Source organism: Cyprinus carpio, chromosome B2, assembly GCF_018340385.1.
Source record: "Cyprinus carpio isolate SPL01 chromosome B2, ASM1834038v1, whole genome shotgun sequence".
Taxonomy (NCBI): Eukaryota; Metazoa; Chordata; class Actinopteri; order Cypriniformes; family Cyprinidae; genus Cyprinus; species Cyprinus carpio.
This window is the reverse complement of record NC_056598.1, coordinates 8,475,262-8,501,304: the sequence shown is the minus strand read 5'-3', so window position 1 is coordinate 8,501,304 and position 26,043 is coordinate 8,475,262. Positions and strand designations below refer to the sequence as shown.

Genomic DNA, 26,043 nt, shown 5'->3' with positions numbered 1-26,043 from the left:
TGTTATTGTGAATGCACTATGGATTATAAATTATTATGATTTTGGCCAGAAGCAATTGTTTCAAGTTTTACAAACACATACCTTTTCTCTTCCCAAGACATTAATTGATTGACTGGATTATTGTGATGTTTTTATCAGTTGTTTGGACTCTCATTCTGATGGCACCCATTTACTGCAGAGGATCCATTGGTGAACAAGTCATGTAATGTTAAATTTCTCAAAAACTGTTCTGATGAACAAACAAACTCATCTATATCTTGGATGGCCTGAGATAATTTTCAGCAAATTTTCATTTTTTGGGTGAACTATTCCTTGAAGGTACATTTCTTTCCTAATTTTTTTTTTTCTTTTTTTTTTCTTTAAGATTGCAGAAATCCTCTTGTGCATGACATCAAATAAATGATTAATGAGAAATTAAAAATAATAATACTAGATCACCTAAAAAGTATATAAGTATCTAAGAATTGTAGCTGTGTCATTTGTAATGAGTGACTCATTACCATTCACAAGTAATCTACCCAGCACTGCTGGAAGACATAAACAAATGTTTTGCATTGTAGGATCCTAATCAGTTAGGGATGGATACACAAACACATACAATTCACTAAGAGAATGAATAATGGGTTTTTTAAAATATGCACATGTCTTGTGCAAGCCTGAACCCCTATTTCAGCCCAATTTATTCTCATTTAATATTATTATGAAAAAAAAATGCATGTGGTACTGTAATTACTGCACTATTTAATTATCTCACAGTGCTTATACAATGTTGATAAACAATAGAGCAAGAAAGAGACAGAAAGAGAGAGAGAATTCATTTTTCATGTGGTATTCAAACCAGAGATGGAATACAATACTTCAGACCATTGCAACCCTTTTTTTTTTTCAAATGTGCATAGCATTTTGAGAAAAGAAATAATTTTGCCTTCCTCACTCAGCAGCCTAACTTCTGTGAACACAATAAAACCAAAAACTAGTCCTGATTCACCTGCCAAAACAAAAATCTCTGTGACATGATGAAGAAGAGACGATGCATAAATTAAGTATTTTTTATGGACTGCTGGATAAAAGTTTATTTACCATAAGCTCTATTTGCCAGGAATAAAGAACATAAACAATACTTGCCAAAATTAAAAATCATATAAACAAGTGAAAATAAAGATTAATCATGATTAATGGGTCATTGCTAGCTGAGAATGTTACTTTTACAAATTTAGTTGTGGTCCATATGGTGAAATATAATTTTTTTTTACTGCTTTGAAAGACAAATTAAATTTAATTCCACTTTTGTTTTTGACTCCATAATAACATTTAGAAAGCGTAATACATTATATATCCAGATTTAATTAGTAAATAAGTCAAAATGTGAAGATTTATTATTCTATATTTTATCGGAATTGTGTGAAAAAGATAGGCAAATGAATCTTTATATATATATATATATATATATATATATATATATATATATATATATATATATATTATATATATATATATATATATATATAAAGCAGGAGACAAATGCTGATGTAAATCTGAGGTCAAATTTCAGTTTCAGGTCACAAAAGCATTGATTGTAAGAATCTGAATCTGATTATTAATGTAATGAGTATATTTTTTACTTTTATTTTTTATCCTTTATACCTATACTGCTGTTCTTAACATTTAATATCTACAAGAATAGAGTATTATAACTATGTCCTTGAACAAAGTGTCAATACGAGCCTTTTTCAAAATCAGCATAAAAGACAATATAAACATACACAATAAAAAATTAGTACAGCATAATGTCATATGTGATATCATTCTTAATAATCAATGATAATACAGAATTACACCTAAACTTGAGATTCATTAGAATGCTTAAGAACTATTCTATAAATTATTCATTAAGAAAATTACACATTTACTTGTGCACTTTGTGCCAAACAGTGGGCCCCCACAGGAGTCTGTTCCACCACTTCACTTAAGGCCAAAAAAGACATCTTAATATGCATGTGTAAAGGTAATATTATGCACCAAAGGTTGGATAAAACGTCCTCTCGTCCTCTCGTCCGTCGACAGAGCCTAGTTTTTAAGTGTATAGCACTATGTCCTTGGCACAGCTATCAGCCTAAACATCGCTCATTGTTAAAGGGCAAGTCATATTTCTGTCAAAATAAATGTCAGTGGAGACACATTTACGGTCTCTGATAAGATTAAGTCATGTAGGAACATAATCCTGTGCTGATAATATACACTAATGACATACTCAATCAAATACCCGTGGGTTTACTGCAAACAAGGACAAAAATAGACTAAAAAGGGACAACAAAAAGAATATACACAATGTCAATTAAATCAAAAACAGCCACAACACAGATTAGCCTAATAGTGCATTTTAAATGGCATACATGATGCCTGCATAGGGGACTACAAAAGAAGAATAATCATGGCTGATTTGAACCTAAAAAAAAAAAAAAACACTTCAAAGGGAACTTTGACATGAAAGTTTGTAATGAGTTCAACTGATGGACACTCTGAGAAGTTCTCTCCTGAAATATGTTTTGGTTGAGTAAACAAAATGGTGTGGAGAAGAAAAATCATCAGTGTCTGTAGCTCAATTAAATAATAATAATAATAATATCATGCTTTTGGAACTGCTTATTGCTGTTGTTATTTTAATAGAGGAGTTGAAAGAAAATATGGTTACACTTTATTTTAAGTTATCCTTGTTACTGTATAATGTTATGTAATTATACAATTAAATACTAATTAAGAAACATTAATTAGCATGTATACTTACTATAGGGTTAGGGTAAGAATCAGAGTTTGGTTTAGTTGTGCATAATTTACTGTTATTACTGTAGGAAGTACATATAACATGCAACAATGCAGTGGTGTATAAAGTACCTGAAAGCCATACTCAAGTAAAAGTGCAGATATCTTACCAGAAAATGGACTAAAAATCTATTAAAAATCTATCATTCTTTGGTAGAAGTTGAAGTCACCGTTTAGAATATTACTTGCATAAAAGTTTTAAAGTATGTGATATTGATGTTATTTTTTTTTTTCTTTTTTTAAACATACTTAAGTATTGAAAGTAAAAGTACAAGTAAATGCAAAATGAAAAAAAAATAATTTTTGTATGTAAAAGTACTATATATATATATATATAAATAAATGTTCATACACAGCTTGAGTAACAAGATTGTGTTCAGTTTTAACTCTTTCTTCCATTTTGTATTTTTGGGTAAGAATAAGAAGCACTTCTGGTATTTAGTGTCTTTCATTCCAACATAAGAACACATTTCTGGAATCTGCATCTGAAATAGCATTTGCATGTATTTGCACAGTTTAATGTAGCTCAGAAGGGACATGGATGCATTTAACCTGCAGTTACAGATGGATAAATAATGTTTTGTTTTTAACATAAAACATTGAATGGTGACAGCAAGTGACTGTTAATGAGTGAGTCATTGAGATTTAACAGATACATTCAAACAGGCTAATTCATTCAGGAACAAAGCATTTAACTCTGTTAATGAGTGAATCACGGAATCATTTATTCAACCGATTCGTTCAAAAAGCTGATTCATTCAGTAAGTAAACACCATTGCTCAGAGACCTAAACAGTGCTGTGATCTTTGTTTGGAACTATTTTCTTGGCAAAATTGAGCAAAAACAAGCAACAGTATGTCTAAAACGTAAGTCACTTATTGCTAACTTTACTGAACTTGTATAAAATGATTATTAAATTAGTTATCCTGCTGATATCTGAAAAAAAAAATCTTAACTCTTTGTGTGATATTAAGTTATCTATATTAAATTATATAAATATAAAAAGCATACAGAAGCATTTTTGCCATCTACAATTTAGAATACCTTAAATTTTGAGTTTTAATAGACTAATAAATCACGTGCATGATCTCTGTCTCTGTTTGTGTGATTTGGTGATATACTTGATAATGTCAGATCGCACATAATTACAACAACACTACCATATTATCACAGAAGGTATACTGTATATCGCAGACCCCAGACTCGACTTGGGTGGAAAATGAAATCATCCGCGGTTGTGTACCCACTTGTTTTCACATGAGCAAAGGTATTTTTAGGAGTCTAAGTTGCAGACACCAGACCACTGATTCGTCAAACCTGTTTCTCTGCAGTCCGTGTTGTTCTGACTGTTTTGTAGTAAGTAACGAATATGCTTCGGGAAATGTATCGGAGTAAAAGTATACATTTTAATTAGGAAATGTAGTGAAGTAAATGTAAAAGTTTGCTGAAATATAAAACTCAAGTAAAGAACAGATACTCTAAGAAATACTTAAGTACTGTAAAGTATTATTAATTTGTTACATTACACCACTGCAACAGTGGCACTGTAAAATAAAGTCTTACAGAAAAAAGAAACAAACTGTGGCATTTCAATTATTTAATAATTGAACATACACCTTTGTTTGCAATACCCCTTTTAACTACTACATACACTTAATATATAACAAAATATCAAAGTATTTGTTTATTAAATAAAATACTAAATAAACATATTTTCATAAAGTTTAACCATTAAAAAAAGCATTTTATTTTAGTTGCATTCTAAAAAGTTTATCACCTACATCATAATTATGTAAAATATATTAAATAATTTTTACTTAAATATATTGAGTTTTAAACTAGATGAAATCATGTCCATTATGTATTTTAAAGCTAAAATTCAATAAAATCATTTTCATTTTAATTACATTATTTGCTCCAGACTTTATATCCTTTAAATCTGAAAGTATCTTCATTTTAGAAAGTAAAAGAACAATACTAACCATCCAAAAATATGCAAAAATATTTTATACATTGCAACATTTATTTTTTCAGAAAAAGTTAGTTTTCCCCTAAAGTAAATCCATCATTCACATGCAAGAACATGTAAGAGTGATAATTTAGGAGTTACTGACAACTTACACAGCAACCTGTCTAAAAGCATACAACCTGACATGTCACCTGGCAGAGGGCCACAAACTTAACCTTTCTGACCTCATAGGACACCATGATTCATGACACAAAACACATTTTTTTCTGACACTTGGCCTTATGTCAGGAAAGAGACGTGCTGATGTTGGACATTTTTCTAAGAGCTAAAAGCCTCCGCTCACTCCCTGCGGCTTTATGAGACGGATTGAAAAAAAAAAAAAAACGCTCTGAAGTCTGGGCTGCTTTTAGAACACTGAGAACACTGATTGTGTTGTTTGCATGGCTGACGGGCCATTGTGGACCGGGTCCCTGTTGAGCCAGATCAGTTACTTGTGATTCATGTGTTTCTAAGGGCTAGAAAAGCAAAATTGATATGCTTGGGCTCTGGGCAGCTGTGTAGACGGTTCGGATGTTAGAATACCGTAATGTTCATTGCTGCTGCTATTGTGGAACTCATGAAAGAAAGTGAATGATACACCACATTAGTCCAAACCCCAGAGAAAATAAGACAGCATTTTTTCATTAAAGCTGAGATAAGAGAAAACAAGAAAAATATGCTGCATCTGCGACTTCACTTTGTCAAGCTACAACAGCATGGCAAAAGCATGTAAACAACATTTAGAAAAAAATATTTTTGCAGGTCTGTGCTTTATTTCTGTGGATGTAGTGGGATATCAAGAAAGTTTAGAGACAAAAAAAAAATCAATACTTCTAGTCTCAGATGGCAAGATGTATTTGCATTTTGATATACCATGAATATTTTGTTCCTGTATAAATGTTAAGATACTAAAACATTTCAGCAACCAAAAACATTCGGCTAAACAGATTCGGAGGGCCAAAATCATTGACCTAAAAGGTATAGTTTAGCTAGCGCCTGTCCAATGACACATTTTAATTGTGTAAGTGACTATTTTGTGAACACAATGTTTATAAGCTACAACAGGCATTATATTATTTTCTCATTTTTAAATCGATCTTCAGTTGATCGATTTTTAGTCTGTGGTGTTTTCAGCTGATGCATGAACAAAACTTCATTAAGCATTATTTGTAGCATGTCTACTCTACATCCAATGATTGCAATAAACTTTGTTTTTTGTTTTGATATGAAAAGTATTAGGCTTTAAGTTCAACATTTAAGTTAACATTCAAACAGTAAATGGCGTTTTGACGGTCTTTAATGTGGCAGGATGAACCACTGTAGCATGTGAACCTTCTATCTATCAGAATAATATCATTATCATATAATTTAATAATTCTATCAGTATTTCAACCATGGCAAGACTTCAATAAAACAGCTTGAAAATGTATAAAAATTAACCCAATGGTAGGGTTTGTCCATATTTGACCCAAATTTAGGCTGAAATGTTTTTAAGTTTGACATAAGGTGGCAAGTTCGTTGTGATGTCAAATGACACGTCTCGCTAAGGTCTGGGTTGATTGATCTTTCCCAAGTTCACAGGTTTGAGATCTGACTTCAAGCAGCATTCTATGGGCGAGTTTAACTTACAGCTTGCACCAGTGCAAACCGTCTTTTGGCATTAAAATAGTTCTGTCAGGATTTACATTTACATTTAATTTACATTTAATCATTTAGCAGACGCTTTTATCCAAAGTGACTTACAAATGAGAACAATAGAAGCAATCAGACCAACGAGAGAACAACAACAGTATACAAGTGCCATGACAAGTCTCAGTTAGTCTAGCACAGAACCCGTAGCAAGGGTTTTCTTTTTTTTCAAGAATAGGATAGACAAGAAAAGGTAAGTGCTAGTATTAGTTGGTGAAGTGCTGGCGAAAAAGATGAGACTTTAGATGTTTTTTGAAAATGAGTAAAGATTCGGATGTTCGAATTGAGATTGGGAGGTCATTCCACCAGCCGGGCGCAGTCCAGGAAAAGGTCTGTGAGAGTGATTTTGAACCTCTTTGGGATGGCACCACAAGGTGCCGTTCACTTGCAGAATGCAAGCTTCTGGAGGGCGTATAAGTTTGAACTAGTGAGTTTAGGTATATTGGTGCCGTGCCAGTGGTCGTCTTGTAGGCAAACATCAGTACCTTGAATTTGATGCAAGCTACTGGTTGCCAGTGTAACCTGATGAGGAGAGGAGTAACGTGAGCTCATTTTGGCTCATTGAAGACAACCCTCGCTGCTGCATTCTGGATCAGTTGTAGAGGCTTGACAGTACATGCAGGAAGGTCTGCCAGGAGAGCATTACAAAAGTCCAGTCTGGAGAGAAAAAGAGCTTGGACAAGAAGTTTGGTGGCTTGCTCTGACAGGAAGGGTCTAATCTTACTAATGTTGTATAAGGCAAATCTGCAGGACCGGGTCGTTGTAGCAATATGGTCTGTGAAGCTTAACTGATGATCCATCACAACTCCTAGGTTTCTGGCTGTCCTGGAAGGAGTTATGGTTGACGAACCCAGCTGTATAGAGTAGTTGTGATGTAACAATGGGTTAGCTGGAACCACCAGCAGTTCTGTCTTAGTAATGTTGAGCTGAAGGTGATGGTCATTCATCCAGCTAAAAATGTCACTCAGACAGGCTGCAATGCGAGCAGCTACCGTCGGATCATCTGGTTGGAATGAGAAGTAGAGTTGAGTGTCATCAGCATAGCAGTGGTAGGAAAAGCCATGCTTCTGAATGACAGATCCTAATGACATCATGTAGATGGAGAAGAGAGGAGGTCCAAGTACTGAGCCTTGAGGAACCCCAGTAGCAAGACGTTGTGACTTAGAAACTTCACCCCTCCAAGACACTCTGAAGGATCTATCTGAGAGGTAGGACTTAAACCACAGGAGTGCGGTTCCAGAGATGCCCATCTTTCTGAGGGTGGACAGTAGAATCTGGCGATTAACTGTGTCAAAAGCAGCAGACAGATACAGCAAGATGATTACTGAGGATTTGTAAGCTGCTCTTGCCAGTCGCAGGGCTTCAGTAACCGAGAGCAGGGCAGTCTCAGTTGAGTGGCCGCTTTTGAAGCCAGATTGGTTGCTGTCCAGGAGGTTGTTCTGTACAAGAAACATAGAGAGTTGGTTGAACACAACTCGCTCAAGTGTCTTTACAATGAATGGAAGAAGGGGTACCGGTCTGTAGTTTTCTAGAAGTGCTGGATTTAGAGATGGTTTCTTAAGCAGTGGGCTTACCCGAGCCTGCTTAAACGCTGAGGGAACTGTACCAGAGTGAAGAGAGGTGTTGATAATGTGATTAAGTGAAGGTATTACTGAAGAAGAAATCGCTTGAAGGAGGTGAGTGGGAATAGGATCAAGTGGACAAGTAGTAGGATGACTGGAGAGAATAAGTTTGGAAACGTCCATCTCTGAGTGTGGAGAGAAGGAGGAGAGAGTGTGTGTATTAGTCGTTATTAAGTTATCATCTGTCTGCGGTGTAGAGAATTGGTCACTGATGGTTCTTGTCTTATTTGTGAAGAAAACTGCAAAACTGCTGTAATAGTCAATGAAGGAGGAGGTGGAGGCGGACTAAGAAGAGAAGAGAAAGTTTTGAAAAGTGTGTGAGAGTCAGAACAGTTGTTAATTTTGTTGTGGTAGTATGATATTTTAGCACTGAAGACATTTGCAGAGAAGGAAGAGAGGAGAGACTGATACACACTGAGGTCGGTAGAGTTTCTTGATTTATGCCATTTCCTCTCTGCAGCCCTGAGTTTAGAGCAATGTTCACAGAGAACATCGGAAAGCCAAGGGGCAGATGGGGTGGTGCGTGCTGGTCTGGATGACAGTGGGCAAAAGTTGTCCAAGCAAGAGGTCAGAGTGGAGCAAAGAGTGTCATTAGCACTGTTCGTGTCCAGAGCTGAAAACTGAGTGAGTGAAGGAAGTGAGGATGAAACCATAGAGGATAGGCGAGATGGAGAGAGTGAGCGTAGGTTCCGTCGAAAGGTGACCTGCGGTGGAGCATGTGCCACTTCAGGAGTAAGTGCGAGGTTAGCAGTTATGAGGAATTGGTCTGAGGTGTGCAGTGAAGCAACTAAAGTGTTGTCCATTGAGCAACAGCACGTGTAGATGAGGTCCAGTTGGTTGCCTGATTTGTGAGTCGCTGTAGTAGACGCTCATTTGAGATCAAATGAGGCAAGCAGAGTGTTGAAGTCAGCAGCCTTGGGTTTATCTAGGTGGAAGTTGAAGTCACCAAGCAGTACCAGAGGAGTACCATCCTCAGGAAAGTTTGATAGTAACACATCCAACTCCTCCAAGAAGTTTCCCAGTTGACCTGGGGGACGATAAACGACCACTAATTGAATTTTAACAGGGTGGGTTATAGTAATTGCATGTGATTCAAATGAACCGTTACCTGTAAGAGATGGTTGAAGATCAAATTTCCATTCTTTTGAGATAAGGAGACCAGTACCTCCACCCCTCTCAGTCGTATGAGGGGTGTGGGAACAAGTGAAATTAGTGGAGAGGGCTGCGGGAGTGGCAGTGTCTTCAGGTTTGATCCAAGTCTCAGTTTGGGCCATGAGGTTGAGACCGGAATGAGTAGCAATAGAAGAAATGAAATCTGCTTTGTTAACAGCAAACTGGCAGTTCCAGAGACCAACTGGAATAGAGAATAAAGTAGTAGAGGTCAGAGGGACAGGCCATAGATTTTTGGGATAGGCCTGCCTCCGACGTACAGTGCGTGCCCCCCCGAGTGTTAGTAGTAATAGTGGAGATCTGAAAGCACATAGTGAGTACAAGTGACCTAAATAAGTAGTTGAGAACAAGCTGTACAAAAAGAAAAGAAAGGGGAGAAAAGCAATACTCAAGTGTCTTGTCGGTGTCCTTGCTCTGTGGAGTCGCGCAGGTAGAGTTGATGGTCTTTACAGTCGTCGGTCTTCACACGAGGAGGGTTCACACGAGGGCAACCGCGACCGCTGCCGCGGTGAAACTAACCACTTTCATATTTGCCTGAGTACCTGTTATTGAAGTCAGCTGTCCATGCCTTACTATTTAGCAGACCGAAACTGGGGAGTCCCGCGATAGGCAAACGCGAGAACAAACGCCACTTCAGCACGTATTTACCACAGTAAAAAACATAGTAAATGAAACAAAGTTTCCTAGCAACGATGACCCACGCTGTAGTCTAATGAGAAAACAAGGCACCTTAAGACGTGCAGTGACGAATTAGCGCAGAAAAGGCATGGACAGAGTTTTATTTTCGCCTGATTTTACTGAATATGCATTTGTAGGAGTTTCCCTTTCAGATGCAAAATTTATGGGCCAAGAGTATTCAAATGAATCAGACAACGCGATTTACTAACGCTCGTCAAATTACTGGTAATTGCGCTATTATTTAATGCCTAAAAATAGCATGTCAAACTATTTGGCGCTTGAAATGGCTGCAACTGTTAAGACACCACAAAGAACAGAGAGCGTGTGGTAGAAGGGAGAGGATTTTTTCCACACATATTAATTTATTTTGAATGCCAGAAGAACATTATCAAACAGGTTGCCAAGCCATGTTATTTTTAATTTGCTTCAGGAAATAAAGACAACTTGGAACCCTCAACTAGGAGTCACGCAATACCAGGTCTATCAAAACTTCTTGCAACACTTAATTTTTTGGCTTCTGGTTCTTTTCAACGTACCGTGGTGTTACGTCCCAGAACCAAATTTGTCTCGTTTAAATCACAATAGGCTTGGACCAAACATATAAAAATCACAGACGCTTGATATCATTTTTTTGTTGTTGACGTCCTCGCCAAGTTTTAATCAAACAAAAAAAGAAACTGTATATCAAAACAGCACAGATCACAAGTTGCACAAATAGAAAAATATTTAACAAAACACAAATATATCTATAAATAAATATAGATAACAGCAAGCAGGTAGGGGCAGCTAAGGTTAAAAAAAACCCTGACTATACCTGACTACCTGGAGAGATCTTACCTAACTCCCAAGAAAAAACCAAACAAACAGGTGAGTCTTCCGGGCCACTGCTTCCCTCGCTGAACTTACTAAATAACAAAACGTGACTAACAAAGAAAGCAAATCCACTACCTGCTACTGAAAATAAACAAAGGGAAAAAAGGAGAGGTAATGAGTAATCTCGCTGTGAAGCGAGAGACCCAGCAAACAAAAGCAGAGACCCGCCATTGACGCCACCAAGGTTTAAATAGTAGAAATCCCTGATGACGTCACTCCACTTTCGAGGATCCAGTAGAATTACCCCACTCACAACTCCACTTAAAGGCTAGGAAAAAAAAAAACGTCTCACACACAGAACAACTGCTCTACGAGCAGACCCACATAACACCCTCACCCTTAAGTGAATAAATTGTAGAAGGAAAAAAACTCCCATCTTACCTCAACTGTAACCTACAATTTATTCCATTGAGACTCGGGATAAAGCATCCGCAATGACGTTATTCTTATCATGGATGCTCAACACCAGCCAAATCTAATTGTAGAAGGACAGCTCTGGCACCAGTGTCACTTGCATCAACAGCAAGAAGAAACGAAGTGGAAAAATCCAGGGCAGATAAAACAGGGGAATTAACCAAAAGTGCTTTAATTTTCTCAAAACTCACCTGATAGTCTTCACACCATTTAAATGGTACTTTTGGACTGAGAAGGTCAGTTAAGGGTGAAGCAACAACAGAAAAATTCCTGCAGAAATTTCGGTAATATCCCACCATACCCAAAAATCAGTGAAGTTCGCAACGCGTAGTGGGCACAGGGAAACAAGTGATTGCCTCCACCTTGGACTCAACATGTCGAACTTGTCCACTACCAACAACTTTCCCTAGATAAGTCTAGGGGTGGGCGATATGGAAAAATTCTGTCAGCTTTCTGTCAATTCTGTCATAGTGTTTTATTTCTTTCTTCTTCTGAACATAAATGCTATTTTGAGGAACGTGTAAAACCAAACAATTGCTGGTCCACAGTGACTTCCATAGTATTTTTTGCTACTATCAAATTTAATGTGGACCAGCAACTGTTTGGTTACCCACATTCTTCAAAATATCTTATTTTGTGTTCAGCACAAGAAAGAAATTAATACAGGTTTGGGACAATGTGACAGTGACTAAATAATGACAGAAATAAAATTTTAGGGTAATGACAGTAGGCTGCATGTTTAATAGTCCTACTGTCACTTTAAGACCTGCACGCATCTAATATCAGAGTATGTGAGCGGAGTGGAGTGACAACAATTTACCCTCCGAGCTCCGAGCATTTAATAATCACTCCGCTCCAGCTCCGCTCCAGGTTCACAATTTCCCGCTCTGTGGCCAAAGTATTTCAGTATGTTTGAAATGTTCACAACGTAAGCCTATATTAAAATAATAAAATAAATAAAAAAACAGAGAGTTTCAAAGTGGTTTAGGCTATTGTGTGCAAACTTTTTTTTCACATGCCAAACATGGTTGTCAGCATTAAAAGGTATAATTGCTGCTTTCTGCTGTGCAAATTTTGTTTGTGATGAAAATAACAGTTTACATTTTCTGTTATTTTATCTACAGATCGATGCATTTCTTACAGATTTCTGCTCATTCAAAATCAGATACAGATGAAGTAGCACTGAAAGATTACATTTGTTTGAATGCATTATTGGGAAAGCAATGGCATGTGAATGTGCTGTACCTGTTTAAATCATGCTTTAACCCAAAAATATTGAGTAAAAGGAACAGACAAACTCCTTGAGAACTAGCCTATAACTTCCCGCTTGGTTATTGCCGTCATTTATAACCTTCTGACTGGAGAGATCCAACTGTATCAAGCTATAGCTAAATATGTTAAACATGTGAATTCTTGCTAAATATGCAGTTATATTAAGGGCCGTTGGCATGAATTGTACTTGTGGTGGAGCGCTCTTGGAGAGAGAGAAAACCACGACGCACCTACTTTTAAAAAATCTGCTCCTCGCTCCAGTCAAAATCACACCGATCCACTCCGCGCTCCGCTCCACTAACATACTCTGTCTAATATACAGGCACGTATACATTTTTCTCTCAACTGTTTACTTTCATTTTAGACATAACCAACTTCTACATGTCTACATGTAAACCTTGTGTGTTTTGACAGTATTAGCGCAAAAGATGAAGCATGAAACTTTTAAAAGCACAAGCAAATAATGTTAGAGTAACTCTACGGCTGAGTTAACACTGCTGTGAATGCATGTGGAGTTGTACAGTATATGATGGAGGCGCCAAAACTGCAGCTGATAGAATGTGCGCTGTAGCATGATACTACGATATTTCTTCAAAAGCAGACCGTGGAGACATTTTTATCATCCAAGATCAAAAATCGTCATATCACACACCCCTAGATAAGTCACTGTTGCTCGACCAAATTCACATTTTGCCAAATTAACCCAGCGACTCCTGCACTACATCCCTCGCTGCAAATAAAACCATAGGCACACCATTGTCCCAGGCTTTTTGGAACTCCAGACAAAACGCACGCAGCATGGATTTTAAAGTCTGGTGAAACCTTTCCAGTGCTCCCTGGCTTTCTGGGTGGTAAGAACTGGAAGTGCAATGTTGGATATGCAGCTGATTCAAAGCCTGTTTAAACACACGTGACATAAAATCCATTCCTTGGTCTGACTGTACAGTGCGTGGAAGGTCAAACTATGAAAAGAATTTGATAAGTGACTTCACGATCACTGGTGCTGTAATTCTTCGCAGAGGAATTGCCTCCGGAAAACGCGTAGACGTGCACATTGTTAATAGACTTTGTATGAGGTAAGGGACCGACACAATCAACTATTACACGCTTGAATGGTTCACCAATAGTTGGAATAGGATGTAAAGGTGCTGGTGAAATATTCTGGTTCGGTTTTCCAGTCACTTGGCACACATGACAGCTTCTGCAATAGTTTTCTACATCACTCTTTAAGCCAGGCCAGAAAAAATGTCGGAGTATGCGATTGTAGATTTTATTAACTCCTAAATGACCGGCAAAAGAACTGTCATGCGCGAGATTCAAAATTTCAGGTCGATATAAAGGAGGAACTACTATATGCTTGATGACTTGCCATTCATCATCAGCAGTTGCAGTTGTTGTTCTCCATTTCCTCATCAACACTCCACATTCAACAAAGTATCCTTGAGATACATGTTCAAGTTCCTCAGCAGGAACAACAACTTCAAAAAGGGATGACATTGTTACATCTTTCCTCTGTTCATCAATAAGCTGCTCGCGTGACAGAGACAACTTGTCAAATTCTACAAAATGTACATTCCCTTTTTTAACAGCGATGTCTGAACCATTATCAGAGTTTGAACACTTACTCTTAGAAGAATGTGAAGTAGAGAGAAACGTATCTTTCAAATCAAAGTCCCACTCTCCTTCTAACTTCTCATCTTTCAGTCTCTGTGCCATAGCACGAGTAACAGCGCACGAAGGAAATACCTCTTGGTATTTCTGATTGAGTTCATCAGGAGTAGAACAGAGAAAAGGAAGACTCAGGACTGGCAAAAACTTTCCCTCCCACTAAGTCATTCCCTAAAATAAATGTGACATCTTGAACAGGAAGACTGGTCGCACACCAACAACAATGCGCCCAGCAACAAGAGAGGAATCAATTTCAATTTCATGCAAAGGCACGTTCACAAAGCCCATTTCGAACCCCTGTACTAAAACGCTCGAACCAATAGAGCTCTTATCAGGCAAAGGTAATATTCCTTCCAGAATAAAACTCTGAGCAGCGCCAGTATCACAGAGGATTTAAACTTGTTTTTGACAGTAAGAGCTACCTACCAAAGACACAAATCCATCCATAATAAACGGCACATACCCCTGTTCCTCCTACATGTCAGCTTGCGAAGCTAACACCTCCAGTCCTTCCAACTGTCGAGAGGACATCAATAAACCTACTGGTTTTGGAACACTATTTTTTCTTTCAACACATTACACTCTGCAATAATGTGTCCACGTTTCTTGCAATAGAAACATACAGTTGAAGACACGGTCTTGGAACTCTCCACCGCTTTATCTGTTGACAAAGCAACCTCAAAATTACGCCTTTGAGACCAGCGACTACTGCTATTGGGCGATGATTTTTGGGTAAAACTAAACACATTCTTGTGTGTAAGAACATATTCATCAGCCAAAGCAGCAGCAGTGAAACATTTAGGAACTTTCTGTTCATTAATATAGGTTGCAACACATTCTGGATGACAGTTTTTTAATTCTTCTGAAAGAATTATTTTGCGAAGTTCTTCAAATGTTTTCACTTTCAAAGCAGCTCACCAGCGATCAAACATTGATTCTTTTTCACAAAAAAAATTCAACGTAGGTCTTAACATCTGTTTTCCGATAATTGCAAAATTTTTGTTGGTAAGCCTCAGGAAACAACTAATACACCCTGAGAACAGCACTCTTTACCTGTTCATAATCCAGGGACTCCTCAACAGATAAAGACGAGTAAGCCTCCTGGGCCCTACCTACAAACGCGCATTGCAGCAACATGGGCCAGAATGTTTTCGCCCATTTCAAATTAACCACATTAGCCAAAAAAATTTATCGACCTCCTGCTCTCTAAAAGGCGGAACAATTTTAATATTGTGACTCACGTCAAACTCCAAAGCATCTGTTGCACCCTTTTCACAAGCTCTCAGCTCCAGTTCCTTAAGGCGACAAGCTTGTTCCATCTCAAGCCTTTTCAACTCGGGTTCGTGTTTTTCACCCTCTCTTTCATGCTCCCATTCCTCTCTCTCCCTCAACAAGACTCTTTCATGCTCTTCAGCCTTTAACCTTGTAACTTACAGCATAAGCTCATCTGAACTACCCTCAATGGATTCCGGATATTCTTCTAGTTTTTCCTCCTCACCAAAAACACCTTCTTATACAATGAATCAACTAGCAATATCTGAAGTTTGTGTTTACACATTGCAATTCTAAAACTGACATTATAATGAGCTGTGATTTTCATAAGGTCAGCTCTATTTATTTTAAATAATTCAGCTTGCTTAGGATTCACAATAAATTCCCTTAAGGCAAACCTGTTTAGTAAGGCAGGTAAAAAACATCAAAACGTCTGTGACTTAAAGTTACAAAAGTAATAATAACGCGCAAGCAGATCAAACGATCAAACAAAGCCATGCGAGAAATGATTTAATCCTTCAAACTATTAAAAATAGGATGAGCCCCCAAATATGTTACAGCCAGAACCAAATTTGGCTCATTTAAATCACAATAGGCCTGGACCGAACATATAAAAATCACAGACGCTTGATCATTTTTTTTTTGTTGTTGTTAACATCCTCGCCAAGTTTTAATCAAACAAAAAAAGAAACTGTATATCAAAACAGCACAGATCACAAGTTGCACAAATAGAAAAATATTTAATGAAAGACAAATATATCTATAAATAAATATAGATAACAGCAAGAAGGTAGGGGCAGCTAAGGATACAAAAACCCTGACTACACCTGACCACCTAGAGAAATCTTACCTAACTCCCGAGAAAAAAACAAACAAACAGGTGAGTCTTCCGGGCCACTGCTTCCCTCGCTGAACTTACTAAATAACAAAACGTGACTAATCCGCTAGAATTCCCCCACTCACAACTCCACCTAAACGCTAGGGAAAAAATGTCACACACAGAACAACTGCTCTACAAGCAGACCCATGTAACACGTGGTTTCGTTATTCTTTATTTGTGAATATGCTAATTTGTGCGGCGCTTGGTATATTGCGTCTGTGTTCTTTCTGTGTTCTTTAAGTTGCGCATTGTTCGTGAATCAACCGCAGAAATTTCTATGGCCACTTTTGTGGAATTGCACTCTCGCGCTAATTTGCCCTGTTTAGTAAAACTGGCCCTATATGTCGTTTCCCAGTAGGAGGTAGGAAAAATCAGAATTTTGAGTTGTCTAGAACGCAGCATTAGTTCCTTTTTGTTTTGTTCTAGTTGTTAGCTCCTTAGTAACTTATTATGTTGTACACCTGTGTCTTGTTTAGTCCTCATTAGGCTTTGTATATGCCCTCAGTTTGTTCAGTTTCCTTTTGAGGTATTGTCTTTACCTTGTAAAGCTTTTATGTTTACCTTGCTTTGGATTATCTTCTTTGTTTCTGGTCATCCAGGATGATCAAGGATCATCCAGGTCACCATTGCTGGTTCCCTACAGCATCTCAGTTCCTGCCCTTCCACTGTCTCCATCTAGCTTCCTGGCTCAGCCTTAAGCTTCCTGGTCCTTAGCTTTGTATTGGTGTTGAGATACCTTTGCTCTAACTCAGGCCTCCAAGCCACCCTATTGAAAAAAACAGCATATGCTGGTTAGGTATTCTTTGAAGCATGGTAGCTAGTTTAAGGTGGTCATGTGCTGGTCCTTAGTTGGTCATGAGCTGGTTTATGCTGGGCATGTACTGGTCCTAAGATGGTCCTAAGCAACTAGCTCCTGCTCAGGACCAGATCATAACCAGCTTATAACCAGCTCAGGACCAGCTTAAACTAGCTCATGACCTACTAAGGATCAGCTTAAACCAGCTCAAACCAAGCTGCCATGCTTTAAAATATACCTAACCAGCATATGCTGGTTTTTTCAACAGGACAGTGACTCCACTTCAGCCTGTTAAGTCATGGGCATCATCTTGACTAAATGCTCCGCCATCTACTACCTCAGGGTCCGCTGTGATACTTCGTCCTTCAGGCTCTGCATTGGTTAGGCATCACCACAGCCCTCCATCCCTCCAGCTTCACCACTGTCCTCCCTCATTCCTGTTCCGCCAAAGTCTTCCAATTCTCTGGGCTGTGGCATGGTCCCCCAAGCCGTTTGGCTCAACCTTGGTCCTAGACCATCGGCATCACCCTGGGTCTTTGGCTTCTCTGCTCTGCCTGGGGCTCCACCTTGGTCAGTTGTCACCCTGGTTTAGCCAAGATTTAGCTCCTTCCTCCATCGGCTCCCCTGTGGGCTCGCTCTCTTCTGGCTCCCCTGTGGACTCTCCCTATCAGGGGTCCTGACCCTCTTTCCTGTCCCCCTATAGTCATCATTATCCCCTTCCAATGGGTGCAGTTTTTGTTTAGTAAATGATTACATGCGCCTACGCATAAAATACCATAATATGTTTGCAGATATTTAGGAAATATTCTAAGTTCACATTTGTTTCTTTGAAAACAATGCTACAGCCAGTTATTCTACTTTGAAATGTCGGAACCACTGTTTCTGTTTGTGTGATTCCGCCCACTGCCAGTTTACCCATTAAGAGTTCAACACCCTGGGTTGGCAGTTGATGGAAAACACAGTGTACTACAACCATGGAAGCCATCAAACAAACTGGGTCAGAGATTACAGATTACTACACAACCTAAAATGCCTCGTCAACTTACAGTGTAAGACTCTGACTTGTTGCCACAGTCAGTTGTGCTCATTCCTGTTGCATGTCCCTAGCTGTCAATATTACATATAGAACCTATATTTACATATACGTTTAAATTGCATATTGAACCTACATATATAACCTAGAAACATAGGTTTGAATAAATCGGCCATGAAAACCCATAGTTTCTGCGTATGAAGTTAGGTATAATTTAATTTCAGCCAAGAAATTAAATTATATTTTAAAGTATATTAATTATGTTAGCATATCTAAGTTATACCTGTTGAACCGTAGACAGCACACGTGGTGTTCATCTAATAAAGATCTTCATCGCTATCAAACAGTAGCCTTTGCCAGTTTGCTTTCAATTGTGTGTAGATCCAAAGCCACGTTGTCAACGCTCTTGATGTTCTTAAACTTTCTGTTACAACTCTGAGTGAACTGCTTCAGACGTCTCAGCGTGCGCGCACCAGGGTACTGAACGAATCATTCAAACTGATTTGCGAACCAATTCACTGGTTTACCAACTGGTTTGATCAAACCTTTGAACAGAATTGACTCAAAAGAATTAATCATTCGTGAATGGGCATTGCTCATTGCCCAGCAAAAAGTAGACGGTTGGAATAAACTAAAGCTTTTATAAATTGTATTGTATTAAGATATAGTAACGAGAGGAGCATCGCCCACAGTAACAAAGTAAAAGTAGTTTTTTCACTAAAAATTTAATAAAGTAAGAGTAAAAGTACCCATCTTTAAATATACTCAGAAAGTATTAGTTACCCAAAACAGTTTACTCAAGTAAATGTAACGAAGTAAATATAACTCGTTACTACCCACCTCTGACTGAAAGTTGAGGAGTTTGCATCTATGTAGGATAAACTGAAATACCTCCTCAAACACTCTGCTTCAGTAAGTATGAAAACATTTTAACATTTCACAGCCATTTTTATAAGCTTTGCTATTGTAATATGGAAAGCTTGACAATTTAAGCTCAAAACTGATTAAATCTTGTTGTATTTTGCAAATATTTTACCACAGAAAAATTCCCGGAATTTGAAAATGTAACATTAAATTATGAAAGCAGAATTTTAATTGGGTTTCCAGCTATGTAATACTCTAACCTAGCAGGCCTGCTAGATGAATACTACTGCAGATGTCTTGGTTTCATTGAATAATGACAGAAGCAGAGCAAACAGACTTACCCACCCAATCCATTTCAGTGTATGGCAGAAGTTCAGAGCAAAGTATTTGACAAGAACATCAGGAGAAAGATGAGAGGCATTCATCACGCTATGAGCTGACAGACACAGACACTGATCTGACAAGTGCTCCACTGTTAATGTGAGGTCGGTCTGACTACAACACCCACACTCCATCATTTTCAGACCAGAACATGTTTTTCTAAGTTCTTTTTTATGAGTATAAAACAATTCAAATATATACCACTGTGTGTATATATATATATATATATATACAAGAGTTATAGTAGAGAAAAACATATAATGAATGTTGTACTGTATGTTTTTTCTCTCTCTCTCTGAGTCATCTGTAATGCCTAATTGAACTGTATAATTTAAAAAATATATATGTAAAACATATAATGTCATATTTTGGGAGGATATAGGCTAAGTTAGCAGGCTAATACGCTAGTGGTGTAAGCTACAGCTAAGCTACAGTAGTACAAAATGTAAGCTAAAAGAAACATAAATCCTTTAAGACTATCAGTCTTTAATAGTTTTCAAGATTATTTCAATTAGGAGTTGTTTTCAAGAAATGTTAGTTTTTATGTAGTGCATTCAAACTATTTAAAAAACATTTTCTATAATAAAGCCCATTTGACTGAGATTTGATTTGCTGAAGTGTTTCAAAATTGCATTTTGGCAATCTGCAAAGTCAGTGGCGTTTACTGTGGAATTACAGGAGTGTAGATTCTGAGAAGCTTAAGTTATTATCAATATTTTCATTTTGATTTTCCATAGTCTAAAACAAACTGTTTTAGGAGAAGGGAGTTTGAAAGAGCTGAATTATTTTGAGGTTAGAGAGGCTGCTCAGCAACTAAAAGATGTTTTGTTCAGGCATGACTGTTGTAGCAGCACTTTGTAACCTTGACAAAGGTATTCAGCATGGCTTTAGTATTAGGACCGTCTCTGCCCCTGCACTTGTGCATAAAGCAGTATGAAAGCAAAAACAACAAAATAAATCCAACCCTCTTGACTGAATTCAACCATACTAAATTGCATTTAAAAAGCTGGATGCTTTTAAGAGATCAGATTGAAGCAATAAATCCAATTAATTTTTTTTCTTTTTAATTTCTTCAGTCAATTTCTTTGTTCCATTGTTAGTAGGAGAACAAGCGAACCTCTCTGCACTAATTATGGCCATAAATCACCTGAACAGTTGAATCTACACGAACTTGGCAGTTATGAGTCAAAGGTCTCATCTGTGTGTAGGGAAAAACTCTCCAATGACCTTGAATATGAAAGAAACGACTTGGCAAAACTTCACTTAAACATTTGGGCTGCAGATTCTTTCATCATCACACTTCATTGACAACATCATCTTTAGGCAAAATAGGCTACAACTATTGTTTAACATCCCCATAAATATTTATGCTTGTAGAATTCAGCTTAAACAACAAACTCATTAGCGCCTCAGAAACAAAAAACAAGTTTTTTTTTTTATATTTTGGAAACTATTATTAAATGGAAAAAAGGCTTTAATAGTACTGTAATTGCTACATATAAAACTTGCAGTGTGAGTAACTCATAACCTGCTAATAATTTTTCAAAGTATATTTAGAATGATATGACTGACCATAATATATATTATATATATATATATATATATATATATATATATATATATTACATTTTGATACGAATAAATTATGTGGTATACTACAATATTGAATTGAAAATGTGATAGTAAGTCCTTCCAACTTTTTTGAAACGATGTGATGGCCAGTGCAGCACAAACAAAATGAAAATCACTTTTTACATTGTAAAACACAGTAGTAGTGTAAAACATTATAAGACACTTTTGGTTGCATAATACTGATAGTGACAAATTAAATACTGAAAATATTTCTTATTGAAAACTTTCTTTTTAAATGATTCTGCTTTCCAAGACAACAGTTCATTGGTCAGGGAAATCTACATCTTTGTCATCCTGTTTGTAAACTTTTTAAATATAATGCAGCTCAAAAGTGTAAAATTAGGTCAGGCCACTGAATGTTTTAAGTGTGTTCTAGTCTCACCTCCTGGTTGGGGACACTGAGGTAGCTGCGGTGGGGTTTGAAGGCTTTTTGTGTGGCGGGGCGAGAGAAAAATCCAGTTTTTTACTGAAGCTCTGGCCGAATACAGGCTGCAGCAGGAAGTAGGGTTTCTCTGAGTAATTCATCACCAACAAACAGAGACACCGCCACAATCAGACTGGTCACTATGACTGACTTCTTCTCTGTGAGGAGGGAAAGAAGAACAGAAAACATGGCATCGTTTAGCTTTTCTGACTCATGGGTAAAATGTGGCAGTGAAACATTCAGGCAAAATAGTCACTGTAACAGTCAAAAAGTGCTTGTTTTACTTTTTGTACAAATTGTTAGTGAAAGGAGATACTGTAACCTTCAAAAACCCTCAGGAGGTCAAACTAAATATTATATTAGCTGTTTTTTATTTCTATCCATTTTATAGAAGGTTTGCCATTTTTGCAAAAACATGACAAACATGAAAATTATTAAGTGGTACCATGCCAACCTGCTGTAGTGCAACATTTTCTACACTCAATAATAAACAAACCTCAAAACTGTCCTTTTAATCAAAAAATCCTAGAGAAGGTTGTTTATCATCAGCTCTCCCCATTTTTAAATGGAAATGGCATTTTTGATAAATTGCAATCTGGGTTTTGAGCACATCTCAGCACAGAGTCAGCCCTCCTTTAAGTGTCTAACAACTTGTTGCTGACTGATGATTCAGAATAGTGTGCAATTCTACTCCATCTTGATCTTAGTGCTGCATTAAGATTCAACACCCTAGTTTGTGAAATTTTGCTGAAGCATTTAAGATGGTGGGCAGAGATTCAAAGGACTGTCTTGAATGGTCTTCATTCTCTCTTGAAGGGAGAACACTCTGTAGAATTAGGAAATATTTCCTGTATTACTTGGGGGCTTCCACAACAAGGCTATATATTGGGCCCAATTTTATTTCCATTTTATATTCTTCCATTGGCTCAAATTAGTCAATATGCACAATATATCCTGCCATGTTTGAGATTTATGATAAGAAAATAATTGTATTTAAAGCAACTACTTTTCATGCTCAGCTATTTTTGTTAAATAATATTTTTAAACAACCATATAAACAAAAACATACTGAAATAATAAAGATTATGATTTTGCAAAATCAATAATATCTTAATAGAACAAAGCTCTTATTTCTCAGTACATGTTCTAATGGTCTAAGCAGTCTAAAAACCCAACCCTTGGAAACAGAAGTCAGAAGTACAGCAGAAGTCGATCTGTATTCCTTAAAGAGGATTGAACTTGACAGAAACTGAAGCTCATTTCTCTGTTTTGTACTTGACTGATCACAGAGGACAATTCAAGCTGATAAATTGTTATTTTTTTTCCATTTAAACTGAATCTTCTTCTTCTTCAAAGTTATCTGATATGACACATTTTTCCACTGAGTATTCCAAAAAATACAAAAAAAGTCAGAAAGCTCTTTAAATTTGACTTCTCTGTTCTGTTGACATTCTCTGTTCTCTTTTCACAATGAAATATGGAGAACTGTCAAAGCTATCTCTGCATAATGATGTGCCTATGTGCCCACGGACATGATGCATACAGTTGTGTCAGAAGAAATGTTCGAAACTCTGAGAAAAATTACTTGAAACATGAATGAATGCATACAGCTTATAGACAAGTACTTAGACTATTATGGACATTCTATTTGAGACATGAAAATATTATGTAATAAAAACAAGAGCTGAGTTATTTTTCTTTTGAAATAACACTGTCTAAACATCTTATGAAATAAAAAGTAAAAACAATTTAACTTTTTAAAAAAACCCATGAAATCAAAATTAAAAAGTTTTGAGCCTTTCAGTACAGGTCAGTTATCTGACATCAGAGAACATGCAACTGACTAGCAACAAGATGTAGCAAATCTTGGTTCCCTTTCAATCAGTAATGTTCGACGTTACGCTCTCACTCTGGAGCCCCCAATCACCTCTGAGCTTTAGAAGAAAAGGCCAATGAGAATAGACATGTGGAATTTGCATGCCAAGCCACTCCCCCGTACATACAGGTATATAACTTGGCGGGTGTGCATCTGCTTATTCAGATTTTTGCTTTGGAGCCAATTGTTTCTTAAGCACTGCTTTCTGAAAGAAGAAAAGGAATCTCACCATCTACAAACTGCAGGAGTTCTCAGCTGTGGAGAATCTTCCTTCTCTTGCATTTCAGAGGAGAGATTGCCTCGTTGCACACTGATAAGTGCCGCGGTCCTTTCCTGGGCAAATGAGCCTAAAAGAGCAATTTTCTACAGCAAGCACCAGTTGTTGAGAGTGTCTTTTGAGATGTCTTTCCGATCATGTGCTCATTGGTGTGGTAGTTTTCTTATCTCTGACAATGGACACAATCGCTATCACATGTGTCTGGGCCATAAGCATGCTGAGACTGCGTTCGTGGATGGCTCGTGCCCACATTGTGAGCGCATGTCCAAGCCTACGCTAAGGTCGTGGCTCTCATTCATAATGAGGGGTTCTTCCCTCGGGCTCTACCCAGCCCAGTTCGTTGGGTCATAAAGACTCTGTGGCTGTGTTGATTAGGGACAAGGGTGACCTGAAGATCACGGTCAAGAATGTTCTGTCGGGGCAAGCCCCCATGGATGTCCGGCCCCTCTCAGTGTAGCCCCGTTGAGCTCCCAAAAGATGGGGCCAGTTCGGGGCTCCGGAAGAGGATAAGATGTCTATCACTGCATCAGAGGAGGCGCTATCACCTTTGGAAGCAGACGATTCTTCTTAACTGCCCACTGCCGCGGCGGCTGCTCAGTCGCAGTCCGAGAACTGATTTGACGGCCATGCTCCTCCAGGAGGCCAAGACCATTGAGCTGGAGGTGAACTCTTCACCTACTCCTGAGCACTCGAGGCTCGATGATTGGTATCTGGGCTCTTGACGTGACTCCCTGCCACGCTCCGCCCCAGTGCCTTTCTTCCCAGAGGTTCATGAAGAGCTCAACAAAACGTTGAAATCCCTGTACACTGCCTGATCACATCTGAGCTCTTCCCTCCTCGCTACCCTCAATGGTGGGTTGGCCAGGGGGTACGTTGATGTTGAACTGTTGAACTTTTTTTTCCCTGCGGATCTGCGAGTCTTGAATCTGTCCCTACACAGGCTTCCATTCAAGATGTTGACACAAAAGCGGATTCTTTCTTGCATTCAAGACCAAGTCTGGTTTACAGCTATCGACCTGAAGGATGTGTACTTTCATATCTCGATTCTGCCACGACACAGACCGTTTCTTTGGTTTGCCTTTACCAATGGATCCTCTGCAGTGAATGCACACGACTCTAGTCTAACAATTAGCATCTTGTGAAGTGAAAAGGCATGCCTGTTGCCTCCATGCCCAGTTATCCTCTAACATCAAAATGACAAAATCAAAATGACATATTAGAACTGTTTTTGTTTGTAGACAGTGCTTGATATGGGCGTATTGTGACGAATTGCAATGAATTGTTCATCTGTCTTGCATTTATCAGTCATCATTTATATGTGAAATTACTCTGTGATCATTATCTACAAATATCAAGCCCTTTTTACCTTTATCTGGCTGGCACGCATTACCCATGGCAAGATGGTGGCAATTTATTGTTTTATCCGCGGCAAAAGTGTGCTTATCGTTGGTGGTCTACTGTGATAGCTCTTCCTGGATTATGCAAAGGAAAGTATCCTTGACATTATGTGACTAGCAGACCCCAGATAAAAATACCCAAATAAAAAGAGTGGGAAAATGTTATAATATTTCTCTCCTGATTCAGACCAGATGGCTTTTCCACTGGAGAATACAGTATTATGGATAGAGGACACCTAATTCTAGTTGGAACAAATGGTTTGAAGTTAAAAACGTCTAGATGAATTTGTTTGTTATAAACATGCAGCTTCACAAGACATTAATTGATGGGGAGTCATGTGGATTACTCGTGGATTATTGGGATCTTTTTATCAGCTGTTTGAACTCTGATTCTGACAGCACCCATTCATTAAAGAGGATCCATAGGTCAGCAAGTGATGTACTATAATGCTAAATGTCTTTAAATTTTCAAGAAATTTGTAATACTTTTTTTCAGATTAGCAAAAGTTTGCAGGCCAAAAAGGTCAATTGTTTTTTTGATATCAATAGTGTAACAATGCATGAACAGAAGACACAAGTCACTGTCAAACTACATAGCTGACTGTTGGTCAATTGATCAACCCAACATAATATAGGCATTAAATCTCAACAAATAAAATTCTAGATTAAGTGGATTCCTATTGAAATGACTGGGTTTCCCCACAAAAATTAACTGCACCTTTAAACTGGATTACAATTATATAAAGTTAAAGTGTTTTTCTTTTCCTCATGCCTCAAGCAACATCTGTGTACAACAATGTAACACATAACAATGCTTCTTGATGCAAGATAGATATAAAAGCGAATCCACCCGCTTCCGCTAAGGTGTGAATGTCTATGTTCTTTGATGTAGTTTGATGGCCCATAATTTGCCATCTAGAATGGAATTGTGTCTGGAATGATAGGGTGCCTGTCAGCAAATCTTTCTGAGCCAGTGGGGCTCAAATCTGGCACATCA

General features: G+C 37.8%; 1 protein-coding gene across 4 annotated transcripts in view; it reads right to left on the bottom strand.

The window, feature by feature from the left end:
• Positions 1 to 26,043, bottom strand: part of LOC109103371 (alpha-N-acetylgalactosaminide alpha-2,6-sialyltransferase 3-like) — a 131,487-nt gene that overhangs the window by 70,218 nt on the left and 35,226 nt on the right. Inside the window, exon 2 of one of the 4 annotated variants that reach the window (XM_042719291.1) lies at positions 21,455 to 21,652. The exons of 2 other annotated variants lie outside the window; for them this stretch is intronic. The gene's annotated coding sequence lies outside the window, so the exon portion shown is untranslated. The remainder of the gene's footprint in view (positions 1 to 21,454; positions 21,653 to 26,043) is intronic. One more of the 4 variants, XM_042719292.1, reaches the window with a different exon arrangement.